Consider the following 15,347-nt stretch of genomic DNA (forward strand, 5'->3'; position numbering starts at 1 on the left):
CACTATATCTCCTCTTGGGGGGCGACAAAGTCAACACCCATGGAGAAAAAGAACGCAGACAGGACCGGATTTAAAAGAAAAAACACTGTTTCGTCCCAGCAGCCCATCCTCTGGACATCAGACCACCAGGAGGTATTGGAAGAACTAGTGGATTACCTGGTAAAACCACCTATATTGGGATATCCTGATTTCAACTTACCATTTGTTCTTCATTGTGATGCTTCTCAAGTTGGACTGGGAGCCGCCCTGTATCTGCATCAAGAGGGAAAATTGAGTCATTGGTTCCGGTTCCAGAACATTGACAGATGCCGAGAGGCATTACCATCTACATTCTGGAAAATTGGAGTTCATGGAATTTAAGTGGGCTATCTTTGAACGATTTAGAGATTATCTCTATTACAGCAAAGAGTTTGAGGTTTACATGGACAGCAACCCCTTGACCTATGTTCTCACTACAGCCAAACTGAATGCGATGGGTCAGAGATGGGTAGCTGAACAAGCTGACTTCAATTTCAGTATTAAGTACAGGCCAGAGAAACGCAAAGCAGATGCTGACGGATTGTCAAGAATGCCACTAGAGCCTGAGGGATCATGCAAGAATGCTTGGAGGAAGTCAGTCTAGAAGCTATTGAGAACTCTACTCAAGCAGTTTAAGCTTATCAAGAGGAATACACACCATTGTGGCGTCCGTTTACGGTGGAAACCACCATAAAAGTGAAAGAACGAGATCACCCCGAAAACTACGAAAAGGAACAATCCGTAGAGCACAACTGGAAGATCAGATAATTGGCAGAATACTACCTTATGTGGACCAAAATCGGTTTCCAAGTAAACAAGTAAACAAGAGAGAGATAATGAGTCACCAGCAGTATTGGTTTTAGTTAAAGAATGGACGAAACTCTACCTAAGTGAGGACTGTATCCTGTATCGTAAAGGAGGACAAAACCAGCAGTTGGTACCACCTAGAGTGTTCCGTAGGTTGGTCTTTAAAGAACTCCATGAAAACATGGGACACCTGCAAATGGAAAGGACAACACACGTGATCCATGATCGTTTTTTCTGGCCATACATGCAGTGAGATATTGAGAGGTACGTGACCAGGGAGTGTGGGTGTCTGAAAAATAAACGTCCCAACACATCAACTTGGGCACCTATAGGCAACATCCCAACTATCTATCTGTTTGAGATGGTCTCAATAGACTTTTTATATCTCGAGAGAAGATCTTCAATGATTTTGCTTTGAAGTTCTCTATGAGGTTACACAGCAACGAAGGAAGAGAATTTGAGAGCCAGCTCTTTGCCAAGTTAGGAAAGTACTGTAGAATTCAAAGATGTGCACATGGAAAGAAAAATCCAGCTCCAGGAATAAAAAGTATCAAAAATTTATTTAAACAAATTAAAATTTGGAAAACTGCTGACAAGCGAAAAATTACATCATTTGGATGGAAGCTACCATGTAGTGGCTGGACGCGTTTCGAGCACAAACGGCGCTCTTAGACTTCAGCTTCGGCGCCGGGGAACCAGGGACTGCGCCTGGAGCAGGTGAGTATAACGCAGTGCGCGATATTCACCTGCTTCCTGTTCCACCGTCGGCGCTGCTCCGTCTTCCGCGTCCTCTGCACTGACACGATTAGTGTGTGCGCCACCCTCTGCCTGAACAGTCAGTGCAGAGGATGCAGAAGACACAGCGGCGGGCGGCAGCGGTGGAACGGGGAGCAGGTGAATATAGCAAGTGCCGGGGGCCTGAGCGACGAGAGGTAAGTATGTGATTTTTTTTTTTTATCGCAGCAACAGCATATGGGGTAAATGTCTACATGGAGCATCTTATGGGGCATAATCAATGTTTGTGCAGCTTTATATGGGGCAAATGTCTACATGGAGCATGTTATGGGGCATAATCACTGTTTGTGCAGCTTTATATGGGGCAAATATCTTTATGCAGCATCTTATAGGGGCATTTTCAATGTTTGTGGAGCATTATATGGGACAAATATCTTTATAGAGCATCTAATGGGGCCATAATCAATGTTTGTGCAGCATTATATGGGGCAAATGTCTGTATGGAGCATCTTATGGGGCCATAATCTGCATTTGTGCAGCATTATATGGGGCATATTTTAATATGGAACATCTTATGGGGCCCATCATGAACTGTATGGAGCATTATATGGGGGCTCCTGATTCAATATGGATATTCAAAAACACTTAACCTACTGATGTCTCAATTAATTTTACTTTTATTGGTATATACGGTACATGAAACCCTGCATGGTGTATAAACTCTGGGGAAACTGGTCATATGACTAGGACAGAAGCTTCTTCTCTAACCTAGACCAAAGTAAGTCAGAGGAAGTGATCTTTAGGCAATGGTTAGTATAAGAATTCAGAAGGCAAAAAAAAGTTGAGTTGTGCTAGCTAAAATGGAAGGAAAGTGTATATACTGCTAAACACGAACAGCACAAGAATTGTATCCATGTAACGCACAGGCACCTTGCAGATAGAGACTAGTGATGAGCGAGTGTACTCGTTGCTCGGGTTTTCCTGAGCACGCTCGGGTGGTCTCTGAATATTTGTAACTGCTCGGAGATTTAGTTTTTGTTGACTCAGCTGCATGATTTACGGCTACTAGCCTGCCTGAGTACATGTGAGGGTTGCCTGGTTGCTAGGGAATCCCCACATGTAATCAAGCTGTCTATCAGCTGTAAATCATGCAGCTGAGGCAATGAAAACTACATCTCTGAGCGCTTACAAATACTCAGAGATAACCCGAGCGTGCTCGGGAAAACCAGAGCAACGAGTATACTCGCTCATCACTAATAGAGACCCATAAGCAATAAGAAAGTTAGTTCAAAAACAATTTTCTCATGGTATTACAGTCGATCTGTGTAATCAGACAATGAAGTGCACTAGCTGTCTTAAAAGGGAAAATGTCAAGAAAATCCTTTCCTAAGAATAGTCCTGCAAAATCAGAAAAGCTTCTGGTCCAATCAGGGCCGTATTTGCGGCACCTGAGCAAGGCAAGATTTTTTTTTAATTTATTTATTTATTTATTTTTTATAGTCTAGGTTCGGCCGGCCGCCCTCCATCCTCCCTCCTCAGTCTTCCGGCTGCGGCTGGGGTCTCGGATCCAGTGCTGTCACATGTACTACACAGGGAGCCAGAAGTGGAATCAAGTCACACCGCAGGCCCCGCCCCCTCCTCGCTGAGGCGCCAAGTTCAGTTCCTGCCTGGCAGTCCTGTGTCAGCCCACCCACCCGCCTCTGTCTTCTGGCTGCTGTTGGTGTCTCGGATCCCACCAGGGCGGGCAGGGTGCAGATGCCCCCGAGCCAGTCCCCCATCACCAGGTTCAGGCCATTTGCTGGGTTAAAGGCCGGGTATCGGCAGCTGCACTGCAGACAAGACCACACTGTGTGCAGTCAGTGTTGGCTAAACTCACCTGGCTGGAAGGAGGAGATCCAGAGTGGTACAGCGTCCTTGGTCTAGATCGCAGCAGGCTAGGATCTGACCGTGACAGCCAATCAGAAAAGGGGAGAGAAAAAAACGCAGCTTGGAAAGGTAAGTGCAGAACACTGTGCCAGAGCAAGGCCTGGGCCTGCAGTGAGGCACTCATGCTGGCTGGTGGCACATACCTCCCAACAGTCCCGGATTCAGCGGGGCAGTCCCACACTGCAGAGCCGCACTGCACATAACATATATGGCTGCACTGTGAGCACAGGACCTGTGATGAGGTCACAGGAGGGGAGGAGTCAGGGGTCACATGATCAGGGCCCTCAGTGTATGCAGGACTCTGCTGTGCTGGTTGTCATGGTGATGGATGAGGGTAAGTTTGTGTGGGGCCAGGAGGGGTTTACAGTGTGGATGGAGCAGAACCGCATGTGTACGAGGTGCACAGAGCGGAGCCGAGTGTGTACGAGGTGTACGGAGCGGAGCCGGGTGTGTACGAGGTGCACAGAGCGGAGCCGGGTGTGTACAAGGTACACGGAGCAGAGCCGGGTGTGTACGAGGTACACGGAGCGGAGCCGGGTGTGTATGAGGTGCACGGAGCGGAGCCGGGTGTGTATGAGGTGCATGGAGCGGAGCCGGGTGTGTACGAGGTGTACGGAGTGGAGGCAGGTGTGTATGAGATGTATGGAGCAGAGCCAGGTGTGTATGAGGTATATGGAGCGGAGCCAGGTGTGTATGAGATGTACGGAGCGGAGCTGGGTGTGTATGAGGAGTACGGAGCGGAGCCAGGTGTGTATGAGGTGTACGGTGCGGACCGGCATGTGTGCGAGGTGTATGGAGCGGAGCCGTGTGTGCGAGGTGTACGGAGTGCAGCCGCGTGTGTGTGCGAAGCGAAGTCGTGTGTGTGTGTGCGGAGCCGCATGTGTACGGAGCAGAGTCATGTGTGTGTACGGAGCAGAGCCGCGTGTGTGCAAGGTGTGTGGAGTGGAGTCGTGTGTGTGTATATGGAGCGGAGCCGCGTGTGTACGAGGTGTACGGAGCGGAGCCGTGTGTGCAAGGTCTACAGATCAGAGCATCATGTGTGGCCATTATACAGTATGGAGCATCATGTGTGGCCATTATACAGTATGGAGCATCATGTGGGGCATTATACAGTATGGAGCATCATGTGTGGCCATTATACAGTATGGAACCTCGTGGGGCCATTATACAGTATGGAGCATCATGTGGGGCATTATACAGTATGGAGCATCATGTGTGGCCGTTATACAGTATGGAGCACTGTGTGGCCATTATATAGTATGGAGCACTGTGTGGTCGTTATACAGTATGGAGCATCATGTGTGGCCATTATACAGTGTGGAGCATCATGTGGGGCCATTATACAGTATGGAGCACCATGTGGGGCCATTATACAGTATGGAGTATCATGTGGGGCATTTATACAGTATGGAGCATCATGTGTGGGCATTATACAGTATGGAGCATCATGTGGAGCCATTATACAGTATGGAGCACTCTGTGGTGTATGTACATGTGTATACTGTGCCCCCTGTGCAGTGTATCTGTGATACGTATACATGTCCCCGCCTTGTAATAACGTCCCCTGTCCTGTATTAACGTTTCCAGTCCAGTAATGTAATCACGTCCCCTGTCCTGTAATAACATACCTTGTCCTGTAGTAATGGTCTCCTCTCTTGTAAGCAGGATCACAGGAGGCAGAGTCCCTTCCTCTGGAAGTCTGCAGTGGCAGAAGTGGGACAATGCAGCGGGCCCTGAATGGGAGGAGGGGGTGTCCCAGTGGTGCAATGCTGCGGGCTCGAACTAAGTGGAGTGCATTGCTTTCCTGGCGACCATATTTCTGAAGCTGTGGGCCAATGGAGGCGGCGCATGCGGAGATTGGGATCTTGGTCCAGATGCGATCTCAGTCTGCGCATGCACCGTCTATAGCGGCCGTCTTCCTGAAGCCCTCCGCAGGGAAAACAATGCACTTACGCCATAGCCTGGAACCCTCATTATCATAGGAATATGTCAGTTAATAAATTGTTTTTCTAAAGCTTTATAGTGTAGTTTTAGGTCAGGGAGTGATGGTTAGGGATGAGCTTGCAAGGTGCAGGGACAGGTAGTGATGGCTACTTGCGGACATGTGCGGCACTTGCGGTTTTGCACTTGCGGTGAGACAAAAAAACACTGCTAGCAGCATTTTTTTCCCGCTGCTGCAAGTACTGCATTTGCTGGATCATGGCAAAACTGCAAGTGCCGCACATGTCCGCAAGTCCCATAGGGAATGAATGAGGGCAAACACAGTGTTGCCGTAAGTGATCCGTTATGTGGCAGATGCGGAAAAACTGTCGGATCCGCCGTGAATGCCAAAAATCGCTGATGTGAAAGTAGCCTTAGTCACTGCCGACAGTGTCTGCATTAGTCATACTCGCCAATGGGGGAGGCAGCACGAAAAGTGCCTAGGGCGGCAAAAAACTCTAAATACGGCCCTGGGTCCAATGAGTACTCAAACGCCTTGAAAGAAGAGATATTTTCTCATATGTATCAATGACTATTCAAGATATACAGTTGTCTATCTGCCTCACAGCAAAAAAGAAGTTTCAGATAAACTTGAAATATATCTCTCTGAAGTATATAACAAATTTTGGAGAATGTCAAAAATTCTGCATGCAGATAATGGAACTGAATGTAGTAATGAGACACAAAGTGTTTTAAGGAAAAATGGAATCATATTTCAGACCATTGTACCATACAGCCCTAAACAAAATGGTGTAGCGGAAAGAAGGAACTGGACACTTTGCAAAAGTGGAAGAAGTATGCTATTTGAAGCGGATTTGCCAACAACATATTAGGGTGAAGCAACCATGACAGCTTGCAATCTTCAAAACAGACTACCAGGTAAAGCTACTGAGAAAACTCCATTTGAACAATGGAACAGTAAAAAGTCTGAACTACAACACATAAGAATGTTCTGAAGTAAAGTATTTGTACATACTCCGAAAGAAAAATGTACTAAATGGGAATCTCATGCAAAAGAAGTTATCTTGGTGGGTTACAGTGAAACCCAGAAAGGATATAGAATTCTGCACCCAGAAACGAACAAGATGACAATAAGCAGAGATGTAAAGATTGATGCGAAGCATCAACAATCTCAGTCACAATTTTGAAATGACAAGAAAAAGGATGTATTAGGCTGGTTTCAGACTTGCGTTCGGCAGAGCTGCAGATGAAAGCCTTCTTCCTCCGTTAAGCCCCGCCCACTGCCGCACCTCTTCCTTCAGCTCCGCCTACGTCTGCATTCGTCCTGCGTACCCTGTCTTTAACAATGGGTACACAGGCCATGCGGATGTATGTGGATGCCTCCGCATGCGTCGTTTTGACGCTGCGCTGAACTGCGTCAAACGCAACATGTTGCATTTTGTTGCTGTCGGCGCAGTGTCTAAACGACGCATGCGGAGGCATCCACATACATCCGCATGGCCTGCGTACCCATTGTTAAAGACAGGGTACGCAGGACGAATGCAGACGTAGGCGGAGCTGAAGGAAGAGGTGTGGCAGTGTGCAGTGCTTAACAAAGGAAAAAGGCTGCCATCCGCAGCCCTGCCGAACAGTAGTATGAAACTAGCCTTAGTTTGGTTAGGTTCTTCAACCACTGAAGAAGAAACAGAAAAATCAGGTGAACCTGTAGTCAGAAGATCGTCAAGATTAAACAAGGGTATATAAGCTCAGCATCTATCCTACTTTGTCAAAACCCTATCTGAGTCAGATCTGCAGTCATAGTATGAGATGCAACAACTGTTTGTCAATGAAAAACTGAAGTGGATTAATGCTGCTAATGAGGGAATGAAGTCCCTTCATCAATTTCAAACTTGGAAACTCACCAAACTACCGCAAGGCAAGAAAGCAATCAAATATAAATTGGTTTTTAAGAACAAGTATGATTTTGAAGGCAAGGTTTAAAGATTTAAAGCAAGATTAGTCACAAAAGGATATTCTCAAATATTCTCGCTTGCAAACTACTAAAATCTCTGTATGGTAGCTATCAGCAAGAGCATGGAACACCAAAATGAACAACGTCTTATTGGAAGAAGGATTTAAAAGAGGTTAAGCAGATCCGTGTTCATATACAAAATATACAGATGGAAAGTGGTTGTATATTCTCTTATATGTGGACAATGAGATTATGGTTCATCAAGTGGAAACAGAAATTGCAAAGATGACTAAAACTCTGAATCAGAATTTTAAAACTAAAGACCTTGAAAATGTATCATATTATCTAGGACTCCAGGTCCAAAGAGAAGAAGATGGAAGCTTTCTTCTAAACCAAAGTGCAAAAATCAACTCAATTCTGAATCAGTTTGGAATGTCAGAAGCTAAAGGTATATCAGCCCCAATGGAACCATCCTACTTAAAGTTGGAAGGAGAAGATGATCCGTTGTCTAACAATGAGAAATGCAGACAGGCAGTGGGGGCACCTCTATACATAGCAACTATGACTTGACCAGATATCACATTAACTATTGGAATTCTCTGCAGATATGTGGAAAAACCATGCCAAAAAGACTGGAATGCCGTTAAGAGTTCTTCGATATTTGAAAGAGACTCAACGTAAATATTAGGATATCTACAACAGGAGATCTAAAACTTACAGGCTATGTGAATGCATACTGGGCTGGTCACTGAATGTCTGAATGTGATTGTAAATCGACAAGTGACTATTTGATCAAGCTTGAAAAAAGTTCAATCTCTTGGTCTAGTGGAAAACAAGTGTCTATAGCCTTGTCATCTACAGAAGCAGAGTATTTGTCTGCAGCCAATGCAAGTCAAGAGGTCATTTGGTTAAACCAATTGTTAGGCAATCTTGGTAAGCCATCAACTCAACCGCCGGTGATTTATGAAGACAGCCAAGGAGGCATTAAACTTGCATGCAGTGATAAGGTCAATGTGAGAACCAAACACATTGATGTTAAACATCATCACCTGTGACATAATTGAATTTGTTTATTCCAAGACTGACCAGATGATAGATGATGTTATGACAAAACCACTTCCATGAGCCAAATTTAAAGAATTCAGAACCACCATGGGACTAGCCGGATAAGTAGTTGTTTAGTGGGGGTGTAAGAGTAATGCTTATTATTGTATATATTGCAACAACTACTATGTACTACTGTTTAAATAATAGTTTCTGTCTTCAGCAAGTGTTATATACACTAATAATACAATGTAAATAAAAACTCTGAAGTTCCTGTTCATTCAGTGTGTGTAGCTGCAGCACACTTTACTTTCAATATGTAAGCTGACAGACAAGATGCTAAGATCCTAAGCTATAAGAAATACCAGTTGTAAGCTGTGTTATATTTTTTCCTGAAGAAAATGTATATTCACTGTTGAACGGCTAGACAGACCAGAGATTAATTCGCTGCCAAAATTATATAGAAGTGTCTCAGCAGTTAAATTCCCACCTCGTACAATCTAATATCACATGACACACATACACATATCTAGATTTTCTATTTTCAAGGGCCGGCATCAACAGTGCTGCAAATGCTGGGGCCCTGAGCAGGCAGGGGACCCATTTGCCGTCAGGGATACCGGCGCACTATGGTGGCCTGACCCCCACTTGCTTAAGGACCGGGTACTTGCAATACTTACCTCTCCCTGTTCCTCTGAGAAATATATGGGGTCCATTTTACCGTATGGAGCAATATATGGAGATCACTATACTGTATGGAGCAATATCTGGGGCTCATTATACTGTATGGAGCAATATATGGGGCTAATTATGCTGTATAGAGCAATATATGGGGTTCACTATTCTGTATGGAGCATTACATGGGGCTCATTATACTGTATGGAGCAATATATGTGACTCATTATTCTGTATGGAGCAATATATGGAGCTCATTATACTGTATAGAGCAATATATGGGGCTCTTTCAGTATGGAGCAATATATGTGATTTAGTACACTGTATAGAGCAATATATGGGGCTCATAATACAGTATGGAGCAATATATGGGGCTCATTATTCTGTATGGAGCATTTTGCAGTGCCCATAATACTGTATGGAGCACTATGTGGTGCCCTTAATACTGTATGGATGTCTATACTGTCTGGTTTCTGAGCTATTGTAGAATGTACAATAGATATCACTCATGTAATGTAAGAAGTAAATGAAATCTTTGGCATTGTACTATACCTATATTTCTCTGCCATATCTGTGCATCATGAATGGTGGTATGTGTTAAAGGGGCCCACTGAGATTATTTTGCCCGGGGCCCACGAAAACCTGGAGACGGCCCTGAATAGAACTAACCAACAGCACATGTGAAAAAGTCTTGGGTATACTAATAGATGACCTACGGTACATGAGTCAACAGTGTGACGCAGAAGCAAAAAAGGCAAACACAGTTCTGGAATGTATTAAGAGAAGCATAAAGTCTAGATCAGGTGAAGCAAATATCCCCCTCTACTCCTCCTTGGTCAACAATCATCTGAAAAACTGTGTCCAGTCCTGGGCACCACATTTTAATAAAGACACTGAAAAACTGGAGCAAGTTCAGAGAAGAGCTATTAGGATGGTGAACGGACTGAAAAGTATGTCCTACAAGGAACACTTACAGGATCTGGAAATGTTTAGCTTGTGAAAAAGAAGGCAGCCACCCTACAATCAGGAATTGGCCGCTTGGTGCACCTGTGCATCATAACTTGGGTCCGCTGCACCTTGGTTACCTTGCATGCATTGTTATGTTTTTGGTGCACTGTATATTTTTCCAGGGTGCGGCTGGGCCCTAGATGACTCTGTATACTGTGGCCTCTGTTCACACAGGATGCATTATGGTTAGCCCGCTATGTGGCGTCATTAATAGCCTTTGAGCCATATACTTACACATTTCTGTGTGAACACGCCACATACAGACTATTTGTTTGCACAGGTGCACCAAGCGGCCAATTCCTGATTGTAGGGTGGCTGCCTTATCGGTATTATTGCACCTGTGTATCTGTCATCTTAACTTGGGTCCGCTGCGCCTTGGTTAGTGCAATTGTTTGGAGGCCTTGGACAGGTAAGCATCTCTGCCTGTGCACTGGTGTTTTTTTCATATGTCTTGCACTGAGGAGAGGCTTCTGTTGGGCCACTCTGCCATAAAGGCCCGACTGGTGGAGGGCTGCAGTGATAGTTGACTTTGTGTAACTTTCTCCCATCTCCCTACTGCATCTCTGGAGCTTAGCCACAGTGATCTTAGGGTTCTTCTTTACCTCCCCCACCAACGCTCTTCTCCCACGATTGCTCAGTTTGGCTGGACGGCCAGGTCTAGAAAGACTTCTGGTGGTCCCAAACTTCTTCCATTTAAGGAGTATGGAGGCCACTGTGCTCTTAGGAACCTTGAGTACTGCAGAAATTCTTTTGTAACCTTGGCCAGATCTGTGCCTTGCCACAATTCTATCTCTGAGCTCCTTGGCCAGTTCATTTGGTCTGACATGCACTGTGAGCTGTGAGGTATTATATAGACAGGCGTGTGCCTTTCCAAATCAAGTCCTACCAGTTTAATTAAACACAGCTGGACTCCAATGAATGAGTAGAACCGTCTCAAGGAAAATAAATCGTTACATTGGCCGTATAAGATAATAGACCTTGATATTTTTTTTAAAGCCAAAACCAGATGAAAGGAAAGATGAATGATAATAATTAAAGACTGAAGTGTAGAAGAGACCAAATGATAGGTATGGGTTGGATAGATAGACTTAGTGTGTTCACTTTACATAATGGGTGGGGAACCTCAGGCCCCTGGGCCATTTACGGCCCTCGATGACATTTTATCAGGCAGATTCTCAGGGACCGTATTCTTGAACAGTGAGCTGTATTTTGATTGCCACCAGCTCATTAATTTCTTCTTGCTCTGTTAGCACACACACACACACACACAGTGTTCACTACTGAACACTGAAGGGCATGCAATGAAAGATTTCGTCCTGATGTAGCTAGATGGACCAGAATAGTGGTCTCTCTTGCGTGTCTGGGCCAGAACTGTCGGGACTGTCACCGTTGTTGACGGGGGAAGCACTTTCTAACCGGAGTAGACCTTTGCACCTGACTTTTGGGGGTGGGTGTGATATAAAAAGGACAGTGTGCGCGGGAACGGGGCTTTTGGCGGGTACTCAGTGTGCGCTACAGAAAAAGGTTGACTCCCTCTCTGCTGACCGACGCCAATTGACAAGACCGCATTGCAGCACTCCATCCCCTGCGCATATAGGCTGTGCATTCCCTGAGACCAATTCCCTGTTACTCTCTGACCTTAACAGCACTAACCGGTCGGTACATCTGACACCTTCTGTCCCTCTTGGTAGTTCTGGTCTGGCGTTGCATGCGGTTCGTAGTGGTGAGACTGTGGCCTACAGTCCGGGACTTTGTACATGTTTAGCCGTACAGCAGACCTTTCCCCGTTCAGCACCTCGTTCCAGGATCACAAGACCACAGGAAAGAAGAACAGGATGCTTCATCGCTGTACAGAGACAGTGCTACACTCTCCTTTAGCACTGGCTCAGAGACTTCACGCGCCACCTACGGTGCCATCGTGGGATTTTCCAGCCACCCTCGTCTAGGAACCAGAGACCGATAAGTTAACCTGTTATTTCACCAGTTGCAGTTACTTTACTGCTATATGCACATTGTGGTCCTGTATGTTTACACCACCTTACTCCCTCTGCTGGAGTATTTACTGTCGAGACATATATATATATATATATATATATATATATATATATATATATATATATGTATATATATAATCTTTTAACTCTTGCTCTGCCTCCTGCTCCTCACTGCGTCCCGCGTTCCTGCTAGTACCTTACACTGACACCAGTGCCAGTCAGGACAGGATTTACTTTGTGTGCGGAGTTTGTACCGAAGGATGGTATAAATATCCAAATGGCCCTTGGTAGAAAAAAAAATTCCCCATCCCTGCTTTAGATGATTGGAATGGATTTTTGTCATCTGAGATTTCTCTTTATTTTATTTTATCACTGATTTTTCTGTATAGCCGTAGATTTCAAGACAGTAACAATGTCAATGTAATAATTTCTCTCTAGACTTTCAGGAAATAAACAAAGATAGAAAGCAAATTGCAACAGAGTGGATTAATATTCTAAGCACCAGCCAGCTGTATTTAATTTTTGGCCTCCATTGTACATCTATTGATGTCTTTGAACTTTGCCTTTTTGCAACAACTTTCTAACTAACCATAAAATAGCGTTGATACGCATAATCAGGGGCAGACATACAATTGGTGCAATCTGTGCAACCTGTCACAGACCCAAGAGGTAAAGGGGACCACTATCACCTACAAAGTAGGTGGAATTGTGGATTATGACAAGCTATTGGACTGCAAAGGGCCACCATATATTGTTCTTGCACAGGGTCTGTCTGTGTCCACCTCTGCCCTTAAGGTATAATGGCAGCATATATTTAACCCTTTAAAGAAGCTTACCATTTTAGACAGTACATTTATTAACTTGCCATATGTTGTATTTTTTTACTGGTTCAAGTCGTATTTTTTGTACTATTTTGCAGTTTTATTATGTTATCTATGTTGTGCATGTATTCGTTAAACACAGAAACTAATGTTTTTGCCTTTCATTTTAGCTCTCAATATTTGAGATTTTGGATGGTTGCAACTACTACACTTCTCTACCAACATGTCACTTATTGTACCACGCTATGCTTATTTGTATCAGTTCAAACAAGCCCTGCTTATGTCCCCTGAGTACCGTGAGAACTTTTGTCACCACCAACATTTGTATTGAGGAGGGAGGGCACCCCATGTTGAGGAAGCTTTTCTAAGGCTACTTTCACACATCAGTTTTTTGTCTTCAGGCTGAATCCGGCGAATTTGGGAAAAAACGGATCAAACGGAAATTGTGAAAAACTGATGCGACGGATCCGTTTTTTCGCCAGATCCGACTAGCTGATCCGGGGAGGAGATCCGACTAGCTGATAGAGAGAGAGAGAGAAAGAGAGAGACCCCCAGAATGGAAAACATATACTCAGTTAAAAAAAAGGAATCCGTCGCCGGATTTCATCATTTGACGGATCCGGAGCCATAGGCTTCTATTCTAGCAAACAACAGATAGTGCCGAATACATCGCTGTCCGTTTTTTTTGACGGACACAAAAAAGTTACTATGTCCGTTTTCTCCGGCCGCCGGAAAGCCAATTTTCAACGGATCCGGCAAAAAACGGATGAAACGTGAGGCCAACTGTCGCAATCCATCGCTAATACAAGTCTATGAGAAAAAACGGATACGGGGGTAACTTTTGCCGGATCCGTTTTTTCAACATTCGACGGATTGAGACTGATGGCAAAAAACTGATGTGTGAAAGCAGCCTAACCACCCCCATATCTAATAGCTTGGATGCTGTGGTTGCTATCGCCTAAGCCTCTTTAAAATATTTTTATCAGTAGTCTTCTCTTTTGGACTTAAAAATGCATAAATAATAGTCATATAAAAATTTTTGACTGAAATAAACCCCAGCACCCAAGAACACTTGTTCAACTTGTGACCACTAAATTGGCAAGTCACCACTAGACTGACAAACTGAAATAAGGATCTTTATCTTTTTAATTTAGACTCGATGGAAACTTTAGAGAACAAACATCAGGAAAAACTCTTTAAACTACTTCTAATTGTTTATCTGGCTCAAACTTCTAATTATGAGATAATATTCATCTGCATTTTCGAAATCAAAGTATCCTGGATGATTTACTGGCGTTCCAAACATTTTAAGAACTAGTTAACAAATTCCAGGCAAGTGTTTGAAAATAAAAAATGAGAAAGCAAAGAAAAGTGTTATCACAGTGTGAATAGCTGTCTTTTTGACAGGCAAGTGTTTATTTAGGTTGAGACATTTAGAAAGCAAATGATTATGTAGACCCTGCTTGGACAGAATGACCAATGCTCATGAAACTCAGACTCCTAACCTAACCTGAATCTCTGGTTTGACTAGTTCTTTGAACCCCTTCACCCCCATGCTATTTTTCATTTTATAATTTTTGTTTTATCCTCCCCTTCTTCCAGGAGTCATAACTTTTTTATTTTCCCATCCACATGTCCATATGATTGCATGTCTATTGCGAGACAAGTTGTACTTTTGAATGGTATAATTTATTTTATCATGTGATGTATTGGAAAGCGGGAATAAAATTTCAAGTGCGTTGAAATTGCAAAACAAAGTTCAATTTCACAATTGTTTTTGTTTTTCTTTTCATTTTGTTTATTTACCATGTTTACTATACAGTAAAACTGACCAGGGAACATAATCCTCTAGCTCAGTATGATTTTGCAGCTACTAAACATGTATTGTTTTCTTTTTATTTAAGTAATGAATAGAGATGAACGAACTTGTTTGGAAAACGTTTGCCAGTCTTAAATTTGGCAAGAATGTAGCTCATTCGCATTCTTGTTCAGATTCCCGAGTATTTTCCCTCAAAATCAGCAAAGTTCAGGTGCAGTTCGGTAAATGATTGCATTTCCACCAATGGTTTTGTTAGTACTATGGCTAGGATAGTGGTGCTTTATCATGAGTGGATGTGTTTGATGAGGGGAGGGGTGGGGAGAGGTCAGAGAAGCGGCGGACTTTATTTTTTTAATTAACTTAATCTGTGGAGTTTTCGACAGCCAATCAGGGTGCAGAAACCATCCACAATGTCCAGGCACAAGGGCTTCTTTCTGTCACGATCCAATTTTGGATGCGTAGCAGCTCTGGTTCCTCTATAAATTAAATGTAGCTTTTTTTCATTTTCAGGCCAGAGGGGGTTACTATCAGTTTCCCTCATTGTAACTGCAGAGTTGCTAGGTCAGCTGATGTGGGTAGTGACCACTCCCACCTTCCTTTAAATGGTT

At 43.9% G+C, this 15,347-nt stretch overlaps 1 long non-coding RNA gene across 2 annotated transcripts in view; it reads left to right on the forward strand.

The window, feature by feature from the left end:
* Window positions 1-3,266: 3,266 nt before the first annotated feature.
* The window catches only part of LOC143809966 (uncharacterized), a 38,658-nt gene continuing 26,577 nt past the window's right edge, over window positions 3,267-15,347 (forward strand). For both annotated transcript variants that reach the window (XR_013222562.1, XR_013222563.1), the window contains exon 1: window positions 3,267-3,555. This is a non-coding gene — a long non-coding RNA (uncharacterized LOC143809966). The remainder of the gene's footprint in view (window positions 3,556-15,347) is intronic.

The sequence above is a fragment of the Ranitomeya variabilis genome, chromosome 2 (genome assembly GCF_051348905.1).
Source record: "Ranitomeya variabilis isolate aRanVar5 chromosome 2, aRanVar5.hap1, whole genome shotgun sequence".
In the NCBI taxonomy this organism is placed as follows: domain Eukaryota; kingdom Metazoa; phylum Chordata; class Amphibia; order Anura; family Dendrobatidae; genus Ranitomeya; species Ranitomeya variabilis.